We start from the raw sequence: 27,159 nt of genomic DNA on the forward strand, positions 1-27,159 counted from the left end.
GATGGAAAAAGGATAACCACGTAATTAATTATTCAATGTACATTTACTAATTCTAGAACTGAATTTTAATTATACAATTTTGGAATGTTATTATAACTTTTAGCAATAAAATTACTGACTGAAAACTAATTATTTTATTTTAAATATCGACGGCTGAATGGTGTTAAGTTTGTTAATCCACAGTGATTTGGACGTAAAACACCAAACAAAAACAGTTTCCACAGTAAAAAATAAGTTATCTGTTTGTAAATTTGAATTAAAAAAAAATTACATTGTAGGGACCGCTTATACTTGGATTAATTAATACAAGTGCTTTTTCTATACAAGAGGTGTTGAACCTATGTATGCTTTAAAGGGGGATATCATCGAGGACTTCTTTTAACGTGATTATCATTAATCTAATTTACCTATGGTTTCCTATGAGTTGCCGATTGTGAAATGTTAACAGATAGAAAACAAACTTGAAGGGATCTGTGAAACAGAAAGTTTTTTAATTAAAAAGTAGAGTAAATTCTATGGAAACCCATTAATACAAAAGTATAAGTGTTCTGGAAAAAATTGATCAGAAAATTTTTATTAAACCTCATAATGTTTATAAAGGAAACATTTTTTAAGTTATTTTTTTAAATGAAATTTACTACGTTTTATTAATTAATTATACACATAATTAAGAAATTATTATATGTAATTATATATATATATATATATATATATAAATATTTTCTAAATGTAACTGTTTTACTCTTTAAAAACAATATTCTTTCATTGTGAAATAATAATTAGTTAATTACCTTATTTTCTTCCATTATAAAGAAGAAAGATATGTTCTAAAATCAAATTATTCTTAACATTTTTCTAGAATTTGTGTTTTTTTTAAATTTATTTAAAATATGTAATTTAATCACAATATCCAATAAGAAATTATTTTAAATATAGGAAACGTATTTTCATAAGAAAATTTCACAAAAACTTAATAAAATTATTATTACTGAAATAAGATATCTGTACGTTACAATTAGATAATCAGAAGTTAAGACTGATAAATGAGAACATGTTGAAGTTACTGTTTTTCACATCACAGTAAAACAAGTTCAACGTAACAATTAACACTTAACAGCCTACAAAAGTGAGGAATAATTTAAGGAAATAAGTCATCGCTCTTTAGTAACATACAAACCATTCTGTTAATTAGAAAAAAATATATTATTTCTTACAAGACATTTTAATATAGGTATGGTATTCTTATTCTTGCTAAACCTGGCGTATCAACTGTTATGTCATTAATAACACCAATAAACCCTGTCAGATTCAGATACATACAGAATTCCACGCGCATCCCCCCCCCCCCACACACACACACACTCACAAGTTAAAAAAAATTATTATTTTTAGGAAAACTGATACAATATTTCCATTAAACTTTTCATTTAAGATTTAAAAAAAAATCAACTTTTTTCAAATTTTATGGACTTATTCCTTGCGACATCTTGATTTGAATTCTCAATTTCTTTAATTAGTGCTAATAAGATCACGCTTGATCAGATCTTAAAAAAATCAAAAAAACTTTCGAATAAAAAATTGGAAGAAATTAATTTATTGTCTGCACTTTTTGCTTTTGTCACAATTATCTTACTTAAGAATAAACCTTACAATTATCCTTAATGAACGTAATTTGAAGCTATAAAATGGAGTTGAATGCCTGAACAACGTTGATTCCAGATAATTCAGTAAGTTGGCTGGCTGCTTTGCACTAAGAAATGCAACAAATATCATTTCCTACTTCAGTTAATGAAACTTTTTTTTTTATTACTGTTGGGGAAAGTTACAAAAATAAAATTACACACAGCTCGTTTTTTCCAAAAGAAAATTGGACTTTATTTTTAACAGAATGAAAAACAGAATTATATAACCATATTCATAAAAACAAAAAAAATGCATAAATACATTATTACATAATTGTTTTGTTAAAGACAAATGTTTTGCACAAAATCTCCTTATGCGATATTTAAATACAACAATCGTTAAGTAAAGTATAGGTAAACTTGATACCTTAAATATTTATTTTACTTACAGATAGAATATAATAACAATACAAAGTATAATAATAATATCTTATTATTTAACAGACGATTACTTTATTATTTAGTAGACGATTACTGTTTTTTGTTAATGAAAAACAATATCTTGATACTCACTGGCACAGAATGTAATCTGGATTATCATAATAGAAAGTTTAACAGACGATTACTGTAAGATGAAAAACATTAGTATATTGATACTCACTTACGCAGGATGTAATCTGGATTATCATAACAGAGAGTTTAACGGACGATTACTGTAGAATGAAAAACATTGACATCTTGATATTCACTTGCACAAAAAGTAATCTGGACCATCATAATAGAAAGTTTAACAGACGATTACTGTAGAGTGAAAAACATTGACATGTTGATATTCACTAGCACAAAATATAATCTTACAATCGTGGATTTTATATATGTCTACATAAATTCCTTTGAGTTTAATATTTTATCATACAATTATAGAGAAGAAGAATCACAAACATAATGTTTAAAGGATTTTTGACATACAACTTAGATTCATAAGTATTAAACATAAAGAATGTTCGCCGAGTTCACACAACAAAGATTCATAGGTATTATAACATAACAAAAGATACTTTCAGAGTTAATTGAAACATACACCTTTTAACAAGAAAACTTATAAAATCTTTAAAACGTACGAAACAAAAACATGAAATGTACCTTACAAACGAAATGTTCACAAAGGCAGCTTAACAAATTGTTGAAAATTATATATAATTTAATGTATGTACTTGTATACTGTATGATGTGTAAATCTTGACTGAACAATAAAAGTCTTCAAATGATAGATTGAGAATAGACTAGACGAGACGAGAGTGACTGTGATCAGAGAGAGGCTGAGAGAGACTGGTCAGAGACAGACTGACTGAATGGAACGGAACTGAACGCAAGGATGTCGGAGGGTGCAATACCCTCCTACTTTTCGCAGTATACGAACTTACGTCCTTTGCTGCTGGGTGATTCTAATGGACTGGCGGTTATTAATAATGGTTGGCGTTTATTCGTTTGTGAAGTTTGGATTGCGTTCCGATCCAATGGAGGGTTTGTCGGTAGGGGCCCGATGGAACGATGTGCTAATAAGCTTATCTTCCATGACGCACTCCATTTCAGCCTAGAATGGGCTGAAATCCTTTATTTAGGTGGGCGTCCTCTCTTTAGGAGAGTACGTCGGAGGCGATTTTTGGGCAAACACTTTGTCATTTACTTAATTCACCTCAATTTAACTTGGTTTGAATTAAGGAAATGTGGTTGGATGGATTGCTATAGGGCGTTGCGTCCCAGAGCTATCTCAGTTAGTAGAAAATAGATTGGGATTTACTAGTCTGAGCGCGGTATACCTCTATTAAGTGTTAGATGTCTGCCCGCCGTAAGGGCAGGCAGGAGAGATATACATAACGCAGGTTGTTTTTCGAGCGCCCGTGCGCCGGGGTGGTGACAATTTTTAATAAGACGCCCCCCTATTATATATAAATTTGGACTTGATGCAGCTGCTGGTCTAGCCCTACAAAATATAATGGTCCGCGGAGGGTTTGGGAGGTCTGGTGGTGTGTGGCCAAACACGCTTTCTTCTAGCTGTCCTAGTAGTACTTGGAGTTTCACCTGAAAAAGAAAAAGCCCAAGCGCACAGAGGATTGAACTGTTGAAGGGGTGAGAAAGATTGCTCTTTCATCACCGTGGAATGTGGTGGTGACGGGTTACGGCAGTCGTGCTGCCGGAAAAATATGGAAGTGGGAGCGGAATTTTGGTAGTGTGTCCGCCTGTCTTCCTTTGGTGGGACCTCACTGCGAAGCCGTAGACCTTGGCTAACTCTTCTCTTGAGTAACCTACTGACTGAATCTAGTGGGGAGCCGGCTTATATAGTGTAGATGGAGCCGAGTGAACCACCAGGAGCCGAGTTCACGCAACATGTTTACGTATGTTTATTTATTATTATTATTTTATTTATTTATTTTTTAAACATTATAAACATGAAATAATACAGAGTTAAATCTTAATAAATAATCAATACAAAAGGCATAAATAAAAATCAGCTGAGCATATATTTATATGTATGTTGAATGGAACGCATAAATTTCAGTGTATGAAAAATTTCTTATTTATAATTAAAATATTAATTATATCGAAATACTGTTAAATACCAAACAAGTTGAATCAACTTATAACTGCTTTACGCATTAGCGTAAACAAATACAATAATTTTGAAACCAATTGTATGAACTAAGATTAACTTTACTTTCCATAATCAGAATATTTAAGCTGATGTATAGTTAGCTACTTTCATTAGAGATAATATTTTCTTTTTAAACGTGGGTGAGGCATGTGTCTTGAACAGACATTTCAGGTCAGTAAATCTAATTTTTGATGCAGGTTTTAAAATATGTTTTCTATAGCACAGCTTTCAAATTATTAAAAAAGATTCTTTTGTTACGCCAGTATCGGATAAGCAATAAAGATTTCAAGGAGATATATTCTAGGGTAAGTAGTTAGTAAAGAAGGATTAAGTCTGTGCTGTATTCAGAATCATGTTACAAGTTATGTGGGTAAATTTTATCAATTTAATTCTCAGAAAAGCATCTAATCCAAATCATGTGGTAGGATAATAAACTTAGCTGCATTTTGTTTTTATTGCAGAACGAATTAAGAATATTTCAAATATTCTCGTCTAAAAATCTTCGACTCATCTACAACTACTTAGGTTAACTAGGGCATCAGATTAACTGACATATTTTATGTTGTAAGAAGTAAAAGCTCGTCAATGTTAGAATGGAAATCATAATCACACTAATCTTCCTTAAATTAAGTTAATTATTTTGACAAGATTTGTAGACGTGCGACATGGTGCATTTTAGGATAATTTCGATATTGACAAAAACATGTTTAATGCCAGTAAATTTACCAATTCAGTTCTAGTGAAACTAGACTATTCGCTGTCCTGGTTTTGAGACTTGATTCGGGTACTCCAAGAAATATTAGGGAGGGACGTCTTTTGGGAAATTTTGATTAAAACTACAGGGTGCCCTCCATAGGGAGTCGAAGTTTAAAACGGCGTATTATTTAACACCGAAAATGCGTATAGGAATAGTAAATGCACATATATATTTGTAAAGGGACTCGAGTTCTGTCCATTCATGCAACTTGAGAAAAAAGATAAAGGGAGATCTGAGTTAGAGAGAGGGAGTGAAAGGGAGAGGGTGAGAGAGATTTAGAGAGTGATGAAAATGTGCCTGTTAGAATTGGTAGATTACTCCATCGCCCATCCACTTTTTAAATTTTAATTCCTATGACTTCGATAGCATGCGTTTGCTATTGTATAATAATTTATTTATGAAATTCAATTTATTTTTTTATTGGGTACATATTTGGTATATATTAGTATACTTATCTGCAGTGTTCCCTCTAATTTTTGGCACATTTTTTTTTGTGTGTGCAGTTTTACAAAAATAAAAAAAAATCTTTGTGCAGCAATTAAAAATGTTTTTGCATACGACATAAAAAAAAGATATAACAATTCTAGTCTAATACTACTAAGCAATAAATACCAACGTAATTAATCACTTAAAGCACAGCTCTGTGGCGTCCACAGGTAAATTAGATGAAATTACAATTACATTTAGAATCAGTATTAAGCAAGTGGTTAAGACATTCGAATGAAAAAAATAGGAAAATTTTAATAACTTACCTTGTAAAAACATAAAACTGGTACTAACTTTTTTCGACTTCAGGTACTTAACTCACAATTGTTTATTATTAATATTATTCTACAATTTTTGAAAATAAAAATCCCGTGAATAATTAGATAAATAAAGATATTTAATATAAGTTTTAAACACTCTATTGAAGGCTATTAATTTTACAACTTTTCTCTCCTGTCTTTTTGTCTTTTATTTTTAACCATTCTGAATAAACTTGATCTAAACCAGAGGTTCCCAAACTTATTTTTCTCATAGACCACTTTCAAAATTTAGCTGGTTCCGGTGGACCCCCTGCAGCTACATTTCTACCATATTTCCAGTCGACGGAAAATGTGAAGATTAGATCTAACTATGAAAATTTGCGTTATGGCTGAGTTCCACGAACTAACAGCTTCCGAAAAAAAGTGAGAATTGATTGGTTAATTTTTGATTGACTGTGCTGTGAGTGGATGTCAAAAAAGTAAAGTTGGCCAAAAAAAAAAAACTGCTTCCATCCAACTTTACATTTTTGACATCTACTCACAGCACAAGAAAACAATCAATTCTCACTTATTTTATTTAGAAAATTTCTCATTCAGAGTGGTAAAAAGCAAAAGAAAAATAGTATATTTTTTTATGTTGCATTTATTCAAATATGTAATCATTACACTATTAATTATTATTGTTATCATATTGCAATGTAATATAATAAAATTGTCGTAATATAATTAAAATTAAACATTAATAACGTAATGTAGCTTCTACAATGACAATCACAAAATAGTTACAATTTTAATGGGAGGGATGTACTTGATGGATTGGCAGCAAATTATCAATATTTGGCTTCAGTTTTGTTAGGAATAAGCGCAAATCTCCCCGTTCTGTGATATTGAATCTGCTCCTTTTTTTTTGATAAAAGGTTTGTAACGACACTAAAACTTTTTTCGACAAGATATGACGAGGGAAACGCTATCAAAAGCTTTCTTGCAATTCCCCACAGTCCAGGATATTTTTCTGATATTTCTGCCTGCAGCCAAAATGTTTGATACCCTCTTTTAAATTTCACCTTCAGCTCCTCATTAGTGCTAAACTCGAGTAGCTCCTCTTGTAATATCACATTCTCCACTTCCGTTTCATCAAATGGATTTATGATCCATGGTGGTATTTCCATCGTCAGAATATCTTCAAATCTGATTTTGAAGTCATCATGCAGGGCAATTAAATGTTGAACCTATGTTTGAATATCCTCATCAAGGCATTCTGTCTGTGACAAGTTTGAAAACTGGGAAAATACGCGCTGACTAATATTTTGCTTCATAAATTTCAATTTTCCAAGAAAAGTTGAAATTACACCCTTTGTTTTTATTATTGAGACTGTCCCCTTGTAATTGTAAGTTAATGTCATTAAATTTTTGAACAAATTTGTCAAATACGCGATGTTAGCTTTCAAAGTGATCAGGTTTTCTTTTAAATCATATCTTTACCTTCCAGAAACTCTAAAACTGATTCAAAAAGTGAGTAAAATCTTGTTAAACATGCACCTTTCGACAACTAGCGTATTTCAGTATGTAAGAGCAATCGTTGGAAGTCTTCATCATTTTCATCGCACAATTGGGCAAATAAACGCGTATTCAATGCATTGAATACGCGTTTATCTTGTTAACAGCATTAATTACAAGTTGAAGCGATTGGTGCAATCTATCACTCAGATTTTTCGCTACTAGGTTTTGTCGGTGGATGACACAGTGAATTGCAGTTACCTCTGGTATAATCTTTTAAGATGGCTTATAAACCCACGATATCGCCCGATCATGGCAGGAGCTCCATCTGTTGCCACCGAAATGACGTTTGTGAATGGAATTGATTTTTCGTTAAAAAAATCACTCAGGACATTAAATATTGATTCACCTTTAGTGTCCGTCTCCAAAGTTTTCGCGAATAGTAGCTCTTCATGAATTTCTTCGTCCATAACAAATCGAACATATGCCAATAATAATGCTTCATTACCAGGTAAAGTTGACTCGTCCAGTTGAATAGAAAAATGAGTTTTTTGCAGAGAATTACACAAGAAACTTTCAATATCAGAGCTCATTTCATCAATACGTCTTTGTACAGTGTTGTTACTCAAAGGAATTCTTTTGAGTATGTCAAATGGAGATTTGTGCAGAACAGTTCTTAAAATCTCTTCAACAGCGGGTAAAATTAACTGTTCTCCAATGGTGTGCGGTTTTGCAGATTTCGCTATAAGTAATGAAATATTGTACGATGCCCGCAAGCCATCATCGTTACTTTCAGACGTTGAAGCGAACATACTGTGCACGGTAGGTCTCTTTTCATATTTTTCCTTCAATGTTTGAAAATATTTCAAATCTTTACCTATTTTATCAGGATGACACCTTCTTAGATGATCTTCGTGCTTCGATGGTTTCATAGAGTCACTACTCAAAATTTTGCTGCACAAAAGGCATATAGGCAATCACTTGTCTGCGTTTGATGGAAGAAATCCACATTTTAAATAATCAACACTGTACAGTCGACATTTCTTCTTAGATTCAGCCATGTTTCGTATCAGTTACCTACCGGTACATAAAAAAAAAACTTTGTTTTAGTAATCTCAAGGCGGTCTTACTTAACAGGATAAGACTATTTTAATAGAATAGGATTAATTAATTATTGCAATGAAATAAAGTACCAGCGGCAAACTGATTCTAATTATTAAAAGCAATAAATCGGTAAGATCCATAATAAAGTTTTATGAAAATGTCTGAACCGATTTTAATGTGATGTAAACATTTTTTCATTAATTATATTTTTTTTATATTTCTGTAAATTCTATAGAAAATACTTTTAAATAACCAATATTTTGATATCACAACTCTGTGATTTTAATCATTTATTTATTAATTTGATGCACGTTACGAGTATGTAAAGACAGGTACAATTTATGAAAATATACAACGTGTTACAGAATAAGGGTTACAACCGGGAAATGGAATGTTCAGGATCAGTTTTTAAGTCGATTCCAATAGTTTTTTTTTATATATCTGAAAAAAAATTTAGACCAAAAATTAATAAATCCTTAAACGGAAGAGATTTCTTTTAGGAATAAGCCTCGCCTTTTGTACCTACGTATTTTTTGTAATTTGTGCATTTTTTGTTTACTGACGTGTGCAATAAATTGTCAAATAAATAAATAAACAATAAATAAAATAAAAGTAAGTATAACAAAAAAAGAAGGTAAGTACTTACTACTTTTTCCGACACTGGCAAACGCTAACATCTACTCACTTTACTTTTCTTTTCGAAATTCCGGAAACAAATGAGTAACGTTTATCCTTGGCAATCGTATTTATATTAGTGAAGAATCAAACAAGTTCATGCAAGATTGCTAGCACACTCACCACAAGTCGTATTTCGTCCCTTTGCACGTCTGAACAAGCGTTGCGGACGGCGGCGGTGGCGCTTTGCAAGTCTCGACACGTTCGTTGTACTGAATATTGAATATGCAAGTTTTTACAAGTAACAGTCGCTGAACTTCTCAAAACATTATCTGCCTAGATTGATTCAAAGTCAAGCCAACATTTTAGTTCTTCACCATCGAAACCAGATGAATTTTCGTGGACCCCCGCTTACGAATTGTGAACCCCCATTTTTTTGTCACGCCAACGTAGACCCCCATCGAGTCTCCCGTGGACTCCTGAGGGTCCACCTGGATCACTTTGGGAATCAATGCTGTAAACTAATATTATTTTCATCATTTACATAAAATTTTACTCTTATCAACATATCTAAATGAAATTCTTTTAATCAGTCTCTAGTTTTAATGAGTTTCATTAAAACGAAACATAGAGACTGATTTCATTAAAACGAAACATAGAGACTGATTTCATTAAAACGAAACATAAAGCCCTGCTTGCAATCTGCACTACTGACCATAAAATTCCTCCCATATCTAATAATTTTGACAATTCGTTAAATTGTTCATTATTATTTTTAAAAAAAACATTACCGAGTGCGCAGAATATTATTTGTCTCAATTTAACTTTTTCGCGCACAACATATTTTTAAAGTCTTTATTTGTTCTGATATTACAAATTATCTACAACAAAAGTCTTATATTATAAATACAGGTTTTCAATGCCTGATAATCTATAACCAAAATCGCATGATGATGGAGCTGTTACATCAAAGGATATCCAATCCATTACCTCATTTTTTTGAAATCATTCTTATAGATTTTCGAATAGTAAATTAATAAATTTTAACATATCACTTGAATTTACTACAATATTCTGGTCAGATACTATTTGGAAAAACGTTCTCATTTTGCAGCTCCAGGTAATGTTGCCAATAAGATATATTTCTTTTATTTTACTTATTTTTGCACGAGCAAATTGAAAAGCATCGAGTGGCTTTAGTTCTGGGCGCTGAAAAATTTGACATATGTATTTAGTTCTTCTAAAATTGTGTTTAAAAATTATAGATTACTCTGAAATTAAATATTTTATAATTCCTTTAAACAGAATTTTAAAATTACATCATCTTTATCTTCATTAAAGTAATCAATTAATGCTTCATAATTACTAAATTTGGTACTGATTATCTTTCTTAGCTTCATTATTTTATCACATATTGAGTTTCGGAACCACTCCATTATCAAAACTTATTGTACTCGTACTCATTACCAGTATTATACTCGGTACTCATATTTTACTCCGTACAGTACAATAAGTTTTTACGGTAGAGTGGTTCCGAAGCGCGTCAACATGTGGTAAAAGAATGAAATTTTTTTTCTCCTGCCTCCCGGAACCAGACCTCCAATTAAGCATGAACACGGTTCCGGGAGGTGCCTTTGCCTTTAGTTGCCAGACGAAGGAAACGCCAGGCCCAACTATGCCGTTCCCGGTCACCATCACTCAGCAACCGGTCCTTTGTGCTTCGCCTCTAACGGGGGCACCCCTGGAGGGCCGGCCCCGCCGGGACTCAGTCTTTTATCTCAGGGGCTCGAGAGTCTTCGCACTTCATCACGAAGCGTGCAAGCACGGGCGAACGACAGCTCCGTACCGAGCAGTCCCTCACCACCTCGCTTCCCGATATTTCATTTGCAATACTCCCGACACAAACCCCGTCACAGTGTCGAAGTCCACCGAACTGCGTAACATCGTTCTAACCATGGTCCCCACCTCGAGATGCCCAGTTATGACAGTACAGTCGCGGCGTTCCTCGTCCCACCGCGGCCACTGGAATATCACGTGTTCTGGCGTGTTTAACTACTGAAAGTAGGAGCAGAAGGGGTCTTCAGCTCTTCTTCGTCCAGATATGTATGAACGAAAGACCCCATGACCGGTCAGGAATTGTGTCAGCCAGAATCCCAGTTCACCAAACTTCCTCCTGGCCCACGGCTCAATGTGCGCGATCAAACGATGCGTCCACCTCCCTTTCGTGGATGCATCTCACCTGGCTTTCCAATCGCTGTAGACAGTTGCGTTGGCATCACACACAGATAAACTTGCGCACGAGCCGCCACCAGCTGCTGAAGTGGCGGTATCCCAATGACCATCAGCACCGCCTCAGTCGAGACAGAGGCGTATTCCGATGCCACCTTAAGAGACATACGGCGCTGTACTCCCTCCAACAGTCTTCTGCTACTCTCTACCGCCATAGCTCTCTTCTATACTGAGGCGCCATAAAGAAGATTTGAGGTCGCCGCATGCGCATACAGCCTCCTCTTCAACCGACGAGGCTCTCCAACGTTCGTAACTTAACCAAGTTCTTGACAGTCTGCCCAGCTTTCTTGCTTACCACCTGAACGTGACGAGTGAATAACCGCCTATGTTCCAACTACACTCCAAGATACTTGGTGGCCTCTAGTGATTGGACCATCCCTCCCTCCATCGAAATCGGGAAAGGCACCAATTACCGCCTTCCCGCCACTGGGACAAACAGAGATTTATCGCAGCACAGATGGAGTTCTACACGGCCATCCACTCACCGACCATCCCGATAGCGGAATTTGCAGCACCTGTCACCTCCTCTTCGGTCTTTGCCACCACCATTAGGACCAAATCATCTGCGTAGGCGATAGGGGTAACACCCCACGGGTATCGCAACCGGAGGACTTAATCGTACACGATATTCCATAGGTGGGGACCCAAAACAGAGTCCTGGGGCACCCCATACATGGACCGGAATCAGAGATCAGCGTCACCAAGCGTGTATACCAGCTTCCTATTGTTAAGATAGTCGTCTTCCAATATTCTCCTAAGATAGCCGCTCACACCCCACCCCCTCAGCGCCAGGAAGATGGAGTCCCAGCTGAGGGAGTTTCGACGTCAAGGAGTATCACCACCGAAATCCTGCGTGTCCTCCAAGTGCCTACCGCTGCTATGTCCACAATCTTCATCACCGCGTCAACTACATCGACCGTCGACCATCCTGATGGAAAGCCATATTGCCTTACATGCAGCCATACGTTTACCATAATCTCCTCATGTAGCCTGGCATCGAGCATCCTCTCGATAAGCTACGTGAGATTATTAATAAGGCAGATGAGCCTATACGACGTGGGCGCCTCCACCGTACCAGGTTTCTTCACCAAGATCAACCTCGACCTCTTTCAATCTTCCGGAAAGGAACCACGGCACAGCATGTTATTAAATACTCGGAGGACCTCCGCCAGTGCCTCCTTCACTAAGATGCGGACTACTTCGACCGGTATGCCGTCCTTGCCAGAACTCTTGTGCAGCTCATGGTCTACTGGCCCAGACTAGCTCCTCGACCCGAAAGGACGGAATGTCGTCAACCACTATCTCTTTCCGCAGGAGGTCTTCACCATTCAAGAACAGCGCTCTCACACTGGCCCGCACCTGCTCCTCCGTCAGAACCGGCAGCGATTCGCCAGACCTTCCCAGTCGCAACCCGGTATCCTCGGCCTCACGGGTCTCCGTCTACACTGTTTCAAAGTTCCCTCCAACACCTCCTCTTTGCCTGTTTAATGGCATATCTGAGAGCCGCCCTGGCCGTTAGATACTCTCGTCGTAAATTCTCGGAGCGTACAGGGTCCCATCCTCTACTATGTTTGTAGGCCCTCTAACAAAAAATTCTAACTTTTTATACGATAGTACAAATTAAATTTTTAATAATTTATTATCTCAATAACCTGAAAACACAAAGAGTAAAATTTGTACGCGTAATTATAATTAGTGAAAGACTTCTGGTCGAAGTGATTTGCTACGGTGTTTTCCATGAAACCAACTCCGTTTAACGTTTCCAGAATAGTTCTTGAAAAATATTTTACTTTAATTAATATGATAAAAATATTTCAGTTGATCCAAATAATTTCTATCAATTATTTTCGATAGCACACAAAAGTCAACACATTTTTGTTTGTAGGACAATCGCATTAAATGGTAATTGAGATCATCGCGTTTACCCTGCTTTGTCTTTCTGGGCAAGAATTAAAGTCACTCTTAACATTTTTTTTTTTTTTGTCAACTACACAATATCTGATGCTTGCACATATTTATATTATGTAACGAATAGTTTTTCATGTGTAACAATGAATTTCAATGTTCAAAGAGATGATAATGAAAAATGTAAATATTTCTCTCATATAAGGCTTATTGATTCGCTGAAATACTTTGATGTTTGCACATATTTATGTATATTGTGTAACGGATTGTTTTTCATTTATAGCAATGAATTTCAATGTTTATAAAAATGATAATGAAGTAAAGTAAATATTTTATTTGTATTAAACTATGGTTTAGTTAGTACGTACATGTTTTATTGTCTGAGCAACTTATTGGGATGTGTTACTAAAACTTGTTTTAATGATACAAATAATTTCAATGACACTGCTTTATCATTGCATCTTCTGATACACTTTTATTAAACAGGAATTTGATTCTTAAAATCAAATATTGTATTTAAATTAAGGTGTGTTTTGTAATAAGGTTTCATATAGCAAGTAACCTTGGTCAACTTAATAATTTAAAAATATTATTTATTTTTTATTCATTTGCTATATTACCTTAACCTAACTATTTACTACCATTAACCTGTAAAAACCATCAAGATTTGGTAATTATTGCGTGTAAACTAATATAATAAAATTGATTTACTGGTTTTGAGTTCCGAGTCTTAAGTAATACAACGAAAAACTTTTTTAATTAAAGTATATTAAACTTATTTTGCAGCTTTGATGTATTTCAGTGAAATATTTATCACTATTTTGTATATATATATATATGACACATCTTAATATGACAGTGTTCTACCAACTTGTCTATGTATATTACTTCAGATTTCTGTGGCATATTGAAAAAATAATTGTTTCAACAGTCAAGATATTTCTTTATAATATTATAATTAGGAAGTTCATGATAATTCTACCAGTATCCGTTCAATCGGTACATTTGTATTTTATTTGTCCATTATTTTACCATCACGTCAATGGCAGTGGACAACTGGAAGTAAACTATTTCTTTATAATGATACTATTCTTAAGATTAAACAGTTATTTACATTTTTCGTTCCATATTAAATACTGGCATATTAAATACTAACATCATGTCTTTAATGTGAGTCTTCTTCACGACTAAAATTTAATTAAGTAAAAGATGATCCTTTCATTGGCTACCTGAGACCGGTATTATGGACTTGCCTCACTGTTTTGAGGTATGGCATTTGGTTATTTAAAAAAAAAATCTTTATTTTCGTCTTAAGAGCTTTATTTTTTGAACAAATTATACATTTATAAAAATCTTAGAATATTGCAATTTTACCGTTCTGTTTTAAATTGAATGATCAACAGATATCGGTATTAATTTAGTGACTGTTTTTTTTTTGTTTTTTTTTTGTCTTCAGTCATTTGACTGGTTTGATGCAGCTCTCCAAGATTCCCTATCTAGTGCTAGTCGTTTCATTTCAGTATACCCTCTACTTCCTACATCCCTAACAATTTGTTTTACATATTCCAAACGTGGCCTGCCTACACAATTTTTCCCTTCTACCTGTTAGTGACTGTATAATTATTAATTTGTGGATAAATACAAATATATAATTAAAAAATATTTCATAATATCAATTAATGTTTTATCCATACAATTACATGAAATATAATATTTCATAATATCAATTAATGTTTTATCCATAAAATTACATGAAATATAATATTTTGAAATTTATATATAATACAAGAATTTTTGTTCAAGTTTAATCTCTAAATTGAAGTAAATGTGCTAAAAATAATTATAGAGCAAGCAGTTTGAAACCTTGAAGGAGCTTTTTCCACCTGGGGAGAATTGGCGACGCCGAGAACTGGTAATAAAGGAGATCCCAGATTTACGGAGGAGGAGCTTGGGTTTGCTATCTCAAAACTCAGGCATCATAAAAGTCCGGGGCCGGATGGTCACGACTGCAATTCTCTGTAAGCCTGGAGGGCACCGTGGTGGCCCCCTCAAGGAGAGGAAGATATCTTGGTATCTGGCAGGATAATTCGAGGCAAATCACGAGACATTTGGAAGAAATAGTCAAGAAGGCGCAGAGGGTGACCTCGTCAGTTTGTAGATTCATGGCAAAGACTCCGGCAGGCCAGTATTGTGGTCTGAGAGACTATGCTGAAAATATCTTTCTGCAATGCCCTAGGTAGGCTAAGATGGGCCGTTCGGGGGAGGAATCTCCCCTGAGAAGATTATGGGCATTATGCTCGCCTCCAGGGAGGACTGGAGTCGATGTGTACAGTGGTTTCGGAGTATTTTGCGTACGAAGATGATTGAAGAGGAGCAATACGTGGTGAGAGTGTTCGATCTGAGGGTGATGGAGGAAGGCCAGCCCTCGGGGGTCCAACAGGATTGTCGTTGCTGGGTGCCGTCGGCGACGCTGGAGGTTGTTACCCGAAGGCGGCACTGGAGTACCCGTCGACACACGCGGTGATGAGATTTTACCTTATTGGTGGTTCAATCACCGCGTTGTGTGACAGGGAGGGTTTTTAGTGGGATCCAACCTTGTGCAGAAAACCGCACACACACAGCAGTAAGGGCTGCTTGCTGGGAGTCTGGTTGCAGATTTTCCCTCCTCCGACGCAAAAAAAAGTAACAATAGAAAATCAGAGTTTGTTAATCCTTCTGTCCCAACTACTTTCTGTTAATATTTAGATTATTATGAATGCAAAAGATGATATTTCTGTATACAGCAGGATTTATTTTTCACAGTTCATTTTTTGATTATGCAATTTCAGCTTCTGAATGGGTGGCATCAAATCTACGAGCTGTTAAAACTCGACTTCATACGAAATCACTCGCTAAAGCATTCGTTAATCATTCGTTATAAATCATTCGTTAATCTTAAAGCAGACTGAATTACGTAAAACTTTGTTACTTTTTTTACATATCTTTGGAAAGTAAAATTCCCAAACTTTCATCCGAAAATTATTTTGTCACGAAACAATAATAACGTAAGACATTTCTTTTCATCCTTTTAAATCATTAATTAATGGTTACAAAATTCTATTTAAGTATAAAAATACCTCAGTTAAATAAAAATGAACTATTTTCATTTTCTTAGTGACAAATTATCAAAAGAAATCATAAATCTTATTTCAAATGCCAAATTTTAGGAAAATTTTCCTCAAACACGGAACATTACCAAACGTAGCAGGTCCTCATTATATCCGACAAACTTTGATGCTCTAAAACAAGTAAATGTTTCAGCGTCAAAAATTCACTTTTGCGAACTCCTTATGGAATGCGATGTGCTGCAATTCCCTGCTATAAGCACGAAAATGTGTAATTAAATCTTGTTTTTCTCAGATGAATTCATCAGCCATTCACAGCAGTAGACAAGTAACTTTTGTAAATACATTCATCATGATTAAAAAAAAATCATAAGATACTCGAATAAGATATCTCTTCAATATATTATATAATTATAAAATATTAAAGGAAATGATTAAATGATTTCCTTAAAGCTACATCTGAAAAAAATATTTTACGCGTAGTTAATCTTATAAAATTTTTAATTAGAATATACAAAGCAGGTTTTTGTTATAAAAGCAAAAATAAAACATCACGTAACAAAATTAAATAAATACTTTCAAACCCGTAAACAGAAAAAATTAAATCCGGTTTAAGTTTCATTTACAACTCTTTTATGCATATTATTCGGCATAATTATACACTTAACATAATGAAACGGATTAGACTGGCGAAGTAAGATTTTTTTAATTATAATTCTGATGCCTTTTTTTAAGTCAAGTACCTCAATTTATTTAACCTTCACTAATTTTTGTATTGTATTTTTTCTTTTTTGGTTTTGAAGTATGAAAAAAATAATTAAGATATGAACTAAAATTATAAATTATGATAACTTTAAATTAAAAAAAAATTAAAATAAACAAATAAATAATCTCAACAAGCGCAATGAAGTCCAAAGTAGAAAACCAATTAATTATTTGCACCGATGAGTTAGGTTAATAAAACGAGTCGCAATTATTTGTACCGTATTTTATTCCCCTCTATCTTTTCTCTTAATCTATGAAATAAGATTTCATGTTTTTTTTCTCTTCAAAACCTGAAGAAAAGCTAAACAGAGCACAAATTGTAAAATAATTTTTAATCTAGCTCGAATTTATACTTGTGAGAAAGGAGGAACAAATTATAATGAACAAGTAAAATAAAATTAAAAATGTTTAAAAACCCACAACGAAATAAATTTTAAGCAAAAAAATATTAATTGAAAGACTTGAAATATTCAAAAGCCGTATAAATATATCTATGGCAGCGCCCCCTGGCGGTTTATAATTGTAAAACTAATCTAAGAAGCTGCTTGAGCTGATACCTATGTAATGCAAAAAACTACATCAAAATCGGCCTAGCCGTTTTAGAGAAACACACCTGCTGCAGCACTCCTTGGTGGCGTATAACCATAAAACATTCAAAGGTAAACTCTAAAATTTCTGATCCACTTCAAGATAACTTTTCTGAACCATAAAAGAAAATTAGAATTTCCCTCACTAAGACACAGAATAAGGCTGATTCATTTGAGTCAGCAGAAGAATATCTGTAAAAATGGAAGGTGGTGAAAGAACGTGTAAAACGAAAGTCCATAAACCCAAGTGGTGAGGAAAGATACCAAAACTGGTCAAATGTGAAAATATCACCAGTTCCTCATGTTGCACCTTTGTTAAATTCATGCAAATTAATTTATTCTAAAGTAAGTTGATGGAAAAGCAATCATTAATATATCAGGCTTCATTTTAATGAAAGTGAAAAATGTTTAAGGCTATGAACATTTTAGTAGCATATTTCAAATGATAAACAAAAAGACACAAAGGAACATAAAATAAGCCACAAAATAAAGTAGTGTTGTCAAGATTCTTAAAAATAAGTGTTTTCTTCAAAGATTAGGTATAAATTAATAAAACTCTTTTCATTATTGGTTTATACATGTATGAAGAGAATACTTTTGGAGCGAGTTTGTAATTGCAAGCCTCATAAAGCTCCATTGAATATAAGAAGTAAAATATCTTTCTAGGAAAGATTTTTAATGCCATCATCTTTGGATGCTTGTTGTGTCAAAGGGTCTCTGGCTGAATGTCATTCATTGTAAGCTGGTCTGAATAACTTAGCAACTTATATAACAATTTAATGTTAGTTGCTACAGTCTTTAAATTCATTGTATCAAAACTGCAGTAATTTTTAATGCGTTACTACCAAAAACAAAAAAAAATAAAAAAATAATATTAATATGAATGATCAATATTTTAATAGTTAATAATTTATAAGTACCTAAAATTTTACTTTGTTAAAATTCTACTATATCAATAATGCAAAGTTATTAAAAAATATTAAATAATTCTCACTGGGTTTCTTGAAGTTCTTTAAACTTGCATTAAAAAATCTGAAATTTACGGAATATCTAAGAAATGCATTAAATATGCAATTATGGAATTAATTTATTATATTTTAACTGAATTGTGTAATTCTTGTTACTGTTTTGTTTTTTTGTGATTGTTTAATTAGTACTCTTAAGTAGATCTGCTTAATACTTAGGTGGAAATTTTAGATTATTGTAATTTATGTATATTTGAACCCCCTTTCTATTACATCTTTCACTATAAATTTAACAATCTATACTGAGAAGTTTTCATTTCCATTTGAATTCTAATGTGGAGAGGTTTTTCTAAAATGTATTACTTCTGATGCATTGTCATAGTGGTATAATCATTATTAGTATTACATTTTGAATTCCTGCTGGAAGAAAGAGAAGAATTCCTGCCTTTAATTCTTGTGCCCATACAATCAAGACTAACAAGTCTTTACTTATGCTGGCACCTTCTAGAATAATTCCTTCCTGACCATTCTCTGCCTGCCCAGTAGACTACAGCAGTCCAATTATGATTCGTCATGGTGGGCAGAGGTCTAAACCCTTGACTAAATCTTATATAGCACTCTTTCTTTATATGTCTCACTTTAAGGTTATTCTCTTAGAAGAATTATTTTCTGACCTGACTTCATAGTCGTTCATCGCAACCTTCAAAAGTCATATTGAGTAGAGGTGTCTCTTCTTAAATCTTTTCCAACAACCGTTCCAGCTTATGTTGCATCAAAAATATCCTTTATGAAGAATTATATACGATTTTAACCCAATTTGAAGCTGCTCACAATTCCCGTTCTATTTTTGCTATTTCTACAGACCATAGATATCCAGAATCTCTATCATTGGGACACTTTCTCATTAGATGCCCACTCACTTCTGTGCCTGAACCCAATTACCAAAAATTGAAATTACCCGCTTAGGCTGCTGGCCACTTTTCCAAAAATTTGTACAATCTATTCGGAAACTATGGTCAAAGGACTATTTACATTATCTTCAGCAACGTAATAAATGGTGTTTTCCTTCTCGTAACCTTTGTGTTGGAGACTTAGTATTAATTATCAAAGAAACTTCTGCACCTATGCATTGGAAACATGGAATTGTCATCCAGGTTTATCCGGGTTCTGACAACCTAGTACGGTTATTGATGTACATTCAGTTAATGGTCAATTAATAAGACCTATGCAAAAATTATGCCTATTAAAAATTTCCAATGATGAGTTTACTCATTTCCAATGAGTTAATTGTTTATAAACTTTATTATTTTTATCATTATAATTTCATTTGATTTGTTTTCACATAGTATGATTTTTATTATGCACATAAATATTGTATTTTTATTATTTATAATCTAATATGCATATCTATTTTAATTTATTTGTGACGTCCTTCATATTACTCTTTCACTCCTAATATATATAGACTAATTACTATACTTCATACATAAACACACACACACACACACACACACACACACACACACACACACACACACACACACACACACACACACACACACACATGCATACACACACACACACACACACATGCATACAACATATACATACAACACATAAATGTACATTATAAGTTTTATTTATTGATTTATTATTAAGATGCAATAAGACACAAAAGATTATTTATCAATGGTTTATTTGAGGCATAGATTATTCAAGATTTATTTATTATTGAATATTTTGATGTGAGATTTATAAACAAGTTAAATGCCAATGGAATGAGTTGCTCGCTATTGGATACAATTTACCAGTTGATCTATAAAACTACAAACAACACAAAGGACATCTTAGATCTATATGATTGTAGGTACAAGTAATTTGTCATTGGTGTGAGTTATATACTCGCCAATGGATTAAGTACACATAAATTGTCAATGAAATGAGTTGTATACCAACCATTGGATACATCTTACCAGTAGAACAACGAACAACACAGAAGAAATCCTAGATCTATATGATTTTAGGCACAAGTAATTTTTCATTAGTGTGAGGTATATACTCGCCAATGGCTTACTATCACTCTCCAAACACTGATCTGGACACACCTAAATCGTCTTCTTGGATTGTCTCTTCGGTGATGTCGCTAGGTTTCCTAAACGGAAGCTTTTCGTTCTGAGCGACTTCAATGCCAAGTCTCCCGATTTTGCAGGACTGCAACGGAAGGCTCGCGGATTTTTTCTGGGCGACTTCGTCGACACGACTGACTTGGTGTGTGTCAGTGATCATGTACAAACCTTCTATAACGTTGACTCGACATCTTGCATCGACGTGAGTTTTGTGAGTTCTCCCTACGTGGATTCTGTTGTCTCGTGGCGGGTCCTGGATATTGAGAGTTTAAGCGACCACCTACTTATCCTACTTGAGATAGCTAGCGCGGTTAGGCGCCAACAACATCTGAAGAGAGTCTTTACAGCTGGTTGTGCCAGGCTTGAAGGGTCGTGGCGGAAAGCCTTGGTCAGGTCTCTACTCCGTTGGCTCTTATGGACGTTCTGACACAAGATTGCAAGAGAGCAGGTGTCATGTTCTCTTTTGACTCTACACGGCAGTGCACATACTGGTGGCCGCCACAGCTACATCGAGCTGCCAGTCTTGATGATCGATCCCAGCGCGACCTCGCACAAGGGGAGTATCTATCATGCCGTCGTGATTATAATTTGCCATTAAACAAGTGATTAAGAGGCAATCTTGGAGGTTGCTCTGCGAAGAGATTGACCGAGATGTGTGGTAACGGCTTCTAGATTGTTATGGGGCGTTTTGGGTGTCGTCTCCCCGCTCTTACCGCCGCTGAAGTCGAGGATCTCGTCACTAATCTGATGCCAAGGGGAGCTGAAACCCCCCACCGGGTATGGAAATTGTTGCGGACGACCTTCATTTCTTTGAGATAGGTGAACTACATGTAAGCCGAGAGTTCCAGCGTTCAAGTCCTAGTAAAGCCAGTTATTTTTACACGGATTTGAATGCTAGATCGTGGATACCGGTGTTCTTTGGTGTTTGGGTTTCAATTAACCACACACCTCAGGATTGGTCGAACTGAGAATGTACAAGACTACATTTCATTTACACTCATACATATCATTGTCATTCATCCTCTGAAGTATTATCTACGCGGTAGTTACCGGAGGCTAAACAGGAAAAAGAAAGAAAGGTGAACTACATGCAGCGGTGCGTCGGATGACACCACACAAATGCTCTAGACCGGATGGGATCCCGGTTGAGGTTGTCAAGATTGTCGTCAAGCTCGCATGATTAGATCCCTGCAGACTGGAAGATTTTCCGGCTTGTTTTCATCCAGAAGCCTGGAGCCCCTGGAGATGCTTCTGCATACCGCCTACTGTGTCTGTCAAATAACTTTTGCAAGTTATTCGAAAGGCTACTGGTGCATCAACTACAACGTGAGTTGGATGCTGGGGCTGGCATGAGTCACCGACAGTTTGGGCTTTGAAGGGTCACTCTACGATTAACGCAGTCGACTATGTGATACGTTTGACGGAAAGAGCAGGTAACGGCACTTGGCGTTCCAGGAGTATCCCTGCTGTGGTACTGTTTGATGTTAAAAACTCATTTAACACTGTGAATTGGACATCTATACTTAGAGCACTCGATGAAAGGGGTATCTCTTGCACAGCGGGCTGAGAGGACTGTTAGGAGTCCGAGCAGACTGCTTGGCAATGTCGCAGGCCCCAGATCCTCCAAGCATAGGATATACTCCCACGTCGTGTCCACTGTTCTACTGTATGGATTGCCGGTACGGTGCAAGGCCATAAATACAACAAAAAATCGGCGGCTGCTAAAGAGGCAGATGGCGTTAAGGATCTGCGCTGCGTACAGGACCGTCTCCGCTGAAGCGGCCTTCGTTGTCGGTGGGACGCCAACTATTGGGTTGCTAGTGCAGATGAGGTGTAAAATATACGCAGGAACAGACAGGCAGTCTGCATATGATGTCCTATTGGAAAGGTGGCAGGCACGATGGAACACAGCTCGACGGGCAGTTGGACTCAACAATCGATTCCGGGAGTAGGCCCTTGATCACCAGAAGGCCAGGCGAGCTCAACTACGAAGTTGACGGGCCATGGCTGCTTCCGGGAGTACTTGTTTCTCTGCAAAAAAGCAGACGACTGCGTGTGCCCATTATGGATGATACTTGGAACTGGATGATGCAGAGCATGTGGTGTTCCACTGCCATAGATGAGAAGACATGCGGAGGTACTACGCTTGGTTCGGTTTCTTGACTCCTGAGAACGCCATTTCGAGGATCGTAGGGGATGAGCGGACATGGAATATCATCTCTCGCCTTCTGAGAAAAATTATCAGTCGCAAGGCGTCAGGGCGTAAGTTGGTGGACCGCTCGACCGCGGAGCCGGTGGCAGTCCACACTTGGGGGTTGTCGTTCATTCGGTACTTTCATTCTCGGAAGCATGTCTCAGATAATTCCTTTATGGCGAGTAACGGGGAGTATTGTTTTTTAAGGGGAGACTTTTTTTAGTGAGTCTCCGATTAGTGAATTTTTGGCGGGAAACTTCACACACCCACTGTACGGGCTGCTGGGCATCTGACAGTAGATTTTCCCTTCTCCAACGGAAAAAAAATTAAGTACACGTAACGTAAATTGTCAGTGGCATGAATTATATACCTGCCACTGGATACATCTACGCGGTAGACGCACGAAAAACACATTAGAAGAAGTCCTAATTTACATGATTGTAGGTACAATTCAGATCATTGATTTTGATCAATTTATACATTCACTTATAAATATACATATAAAATATGCATGGTAAACCAAGATAAGATGACTATGAGCTTTGTGACTATTGTTCATTACATAATTGTATGATCATTATGTGAAAAATAAATGTGAATAGAGTTTCAAATTATTATGTAATACTTGTATAATTAAATAACACTTTTATAATTTTATGTAATATAATATAATATTTGAATAAATGATGGTATAATTGAGTACTCAATTCAATTATTTAAGTGATTTGCATAATGGTTTATTATTATGTGTTGATACATTGTAGGTTATATTATTTTTATGATTTATTTATAATTATATTGTTAATTACATGATCATTTATATAACTTATTGTGATTAAAAATCAATGATTATTATTATTATTATTCTCCTTGTTTGTATATGAGCAAAAAAAAAAAACATAATCTGATATATTTGGTGGACAGTTATGCTAAGACTCACTCTCTTTTCTTCTTATTAATTTATAAATACATAAATTGTCTCCGTTCTTCTTACTCTTTGGTAAAAGTAAATAAATTTGTATATTCAGCTAACCTGTTTTATCAGCTGATATTTTATAATTAATTTCTTATTATTAAGTTCTTGTTCAGTCTAAATTTACTTATCGTTCTGTCAGCATATACGTTCATTAACGTATATCTTTTTCAAAAATATAAAAATTAAATTAAATCTTAGACATATAATGATCATTATGAATTATTAAAATACACATTTAATCATCAATTGAACAATGACTTTTATTTATCAGAATTATGAACCGGTTAATATAAAGTTAATATATAGAATAAATACACATAACTGAGGTACTGCAGCTAGGCGGTTTTTATTTGAATAAATGTTGTCCTTTTTCATGTTAGGGCTATTTCAGCGAGAAACGTTTAGAAAAATTCTACTATGTTCATTCTGTTTAAAGCTGTAAAGGAACATTTTTTCAGTAATGAAAAACAGGTATAACTGTTATAAAAGAGGTAGTATTCGCAAATTAAATTTGATTAAACGTTTTACTCATATAAAATGTTAAAAGGTTTAACACCTTTTAACAAACAAAGGGATGGTAGAATATAGGACCCCAAATTATTGTGTTCAGTAATTTGTATCTGAAAGAGTTTAAATCATAATTCATACTGCGGTTGATAAAACAATTAAAATATTGATTTCAAAATGATTGAATATGAAGTGACATTCACAGTGTTGCTGTAGTAATTTATTAAAACATTATTTAACAGGTGTTGATGAAAAATAAATTTATATTTTATCTAAAAAAGGCCAGTCTATGAGCAAATACAAAACCTACAAAAGGCTAATTGCTACTAATCATTTAAAAACTAACGTGTGTGTGTGTGTGTGTGTGTGTGCACGCGCGCATATTTGTGTATGATGGGTTTACACATTTAATTACTTTAATTTGCATAGTTATTATACGGTATTTATTATAACTTGGTGTAAATCAACTTATTTATATATGTAAGTCAGTGAACTTATTTGGCCTCGCTAGCATTAAAAAAATCAATTAAAACCAAATTTCAATTTCATGAAATTTAGAAATCAATTTATTATAGCCTTGGTTTCAAGAAATCTTAAATTTTTCGAGTTAGATTTTATCAGAGGAATTTTATGATGGTTTATCCCCTTTTTTGGGAACTACATAAAATCGAAGGAAAACTGAATTTAAGGTTACTTGTTATAAACTTAAATTTTTTATTAAAAAAAAATTTATTTCGATAATGAAATAAGTTATTGAATATTTTATTAAGATAATGAAATAATTTTATACAATAATTTCGGAGTAACTGTGTAGATTATCTCCTTCCAATAAGAATGTGTTGCAAAATGCTACCTAGGATTTTTCGTAGAGTAGTCAACGAAAATTTAAAAAAAATATATGTACTGTAATTAGACAATTCTACATTAGATTTCACGCATAAAAAAAAGATGTCTTTTTTTATTATTTGTCATGCATATTGAATTTTACACAACTCATTATTAGTGTAAACATTAAATTTTGATTTGTTGTAGAAAGTATACTCTGATAATATTTAAACCTATAACAGTACTATGGGTAAAACTATTTTAAAGCTTTCATTAAATGTTATGTTGTAAAAAAGATTTTCTCTAGAATGTACGAAGTTAATCCCACTAGTGAGAAAGAACAGTTGTAATCCGATGATGAATTTCCTTTATAACAGTTTCTTTCTTCAACATCATCCCTGAAATATAAATTAAATAAATAATTGTAAATTTAATAACATTAAAAATAAAGTTGCAATATTTTGTTATAAAAGGTTAGGAATTTTGAATAAATTTACTGAATAGTCTATATGTAATTTTTTTTTCACGATAAAAAGTAAGTTAATTTTTGCTTTTCTCTATTTATCCAACGGTTTTTTAATGCTGTGAGGCATGTAAATCCTCCGAGCAACGAGAGGTATCAATCAGTGTCGCTTTCTTTTAGAATCCGATTTTAAAAATAAATTCAGATTTATTTGTTCCTTTCTATTCTAAGCAACTTCCTATTCCTTTGTATCATTTTTATTATACCTTTCTATTCTAAGTAACTAACAGGAGCGTTCAAATTTAAATTACAATTTATTTTTTCTACAAAACGTAAACATAAAATAAGTAAATTACACACTAATTTTCAACGCAGTCCCCATCCTTTACAGTGCACAGGCGCTATCTTTCAGATATCTTCCGTTTTCTTTCAGAAAAAAGTTCCTGAAGCTGTTTAGGACCCATTCTCTTTCAATGAATTCTTTATTGAAAAAATACTTTTTACTGCCTAGAGCTTCTGTTAAAAGTTCGAACACGTTGAAGCACATATAAGTACAGATATAGTTAAATGCTATAGAGCAGTTCATTTTAGTCACGGATTGTAGTCATCGAATGAGCGGTCACGTGAGCCTCATGTGCATTATCTGTAAAACACAGACAAAATGTTAACTTTTTCCCTTTAGTTTCGGGTCGTTGTTTTACTAGATGCTTCAATAAATTTGAGTGATACTCCTCGATTGTAGGGCGCTACTCTGTTAGGAAATCGACGAATAGAATACCTTGCATATCCCAAAAGAACAAAAACACAATTTTTCCTGCTGAATAAGCTTTTTGCTTTTTTCGGTTCTGGAGATGAAGGATGTGACCATTGCAACAATGCTATTTTGCTTTTTAAGGTAAAACGAAGTACTCAAGTTTCATCAGTAGTGACAGAAGAGTGTAACTCATCATCCTTTTTGTCATATTGTGCTAACAATGACGTGTCTAGAATTGTATTCTTTCGTTAGTATTCGTGAAATCCAACGTTTGCATACTTTTCTGTAATTATGTTGATTTCTAATACAGAAACTACTGTCGACACTGTGATTAAGTGTAGAAACAAAATTTTGTATTGTAATTTGACGATAATTTTGAAATTCGCAGTTCGCATTTCGCACGGCGGGAGTGCGATTCATTTTCTACACGTTCTCAACTGCCTTTAAAAGATTTAATCCTTTTATAGATGCTTATGTTTGTCGACGTTTCCTCACCAAACTGTCTTTAAGTCTTTCACGAATTTCTGACAGTTTCACATTTTCTTTCGTAAGGAATTTTATAATAATACGTGTTCCACGCTGGGACACACATATTTTTTACCCATACTGGTAAATAAATTGCATATAACAGCCGCGTGCTGCTTGAATCTAGTCTAGTGTTTTTTTCCGCCCATCAGAAAGTACGACCAACTTTGTCTTTTATTT

Source organism: Lycorma delicatula, chromosome 1 (genome assembly GCF_047948215.1).
Source record: "Lycorma delicatula isolate Av1 chromosome 1, ASM4794821v1, whole genome shotgun sequence".
Lineage (NCBI taxonomy): Eukaryota > Metazoa > Arthropoda > Insecta > Hemiptera > Fulgoridae > Lycorma > Lycorma delicatula.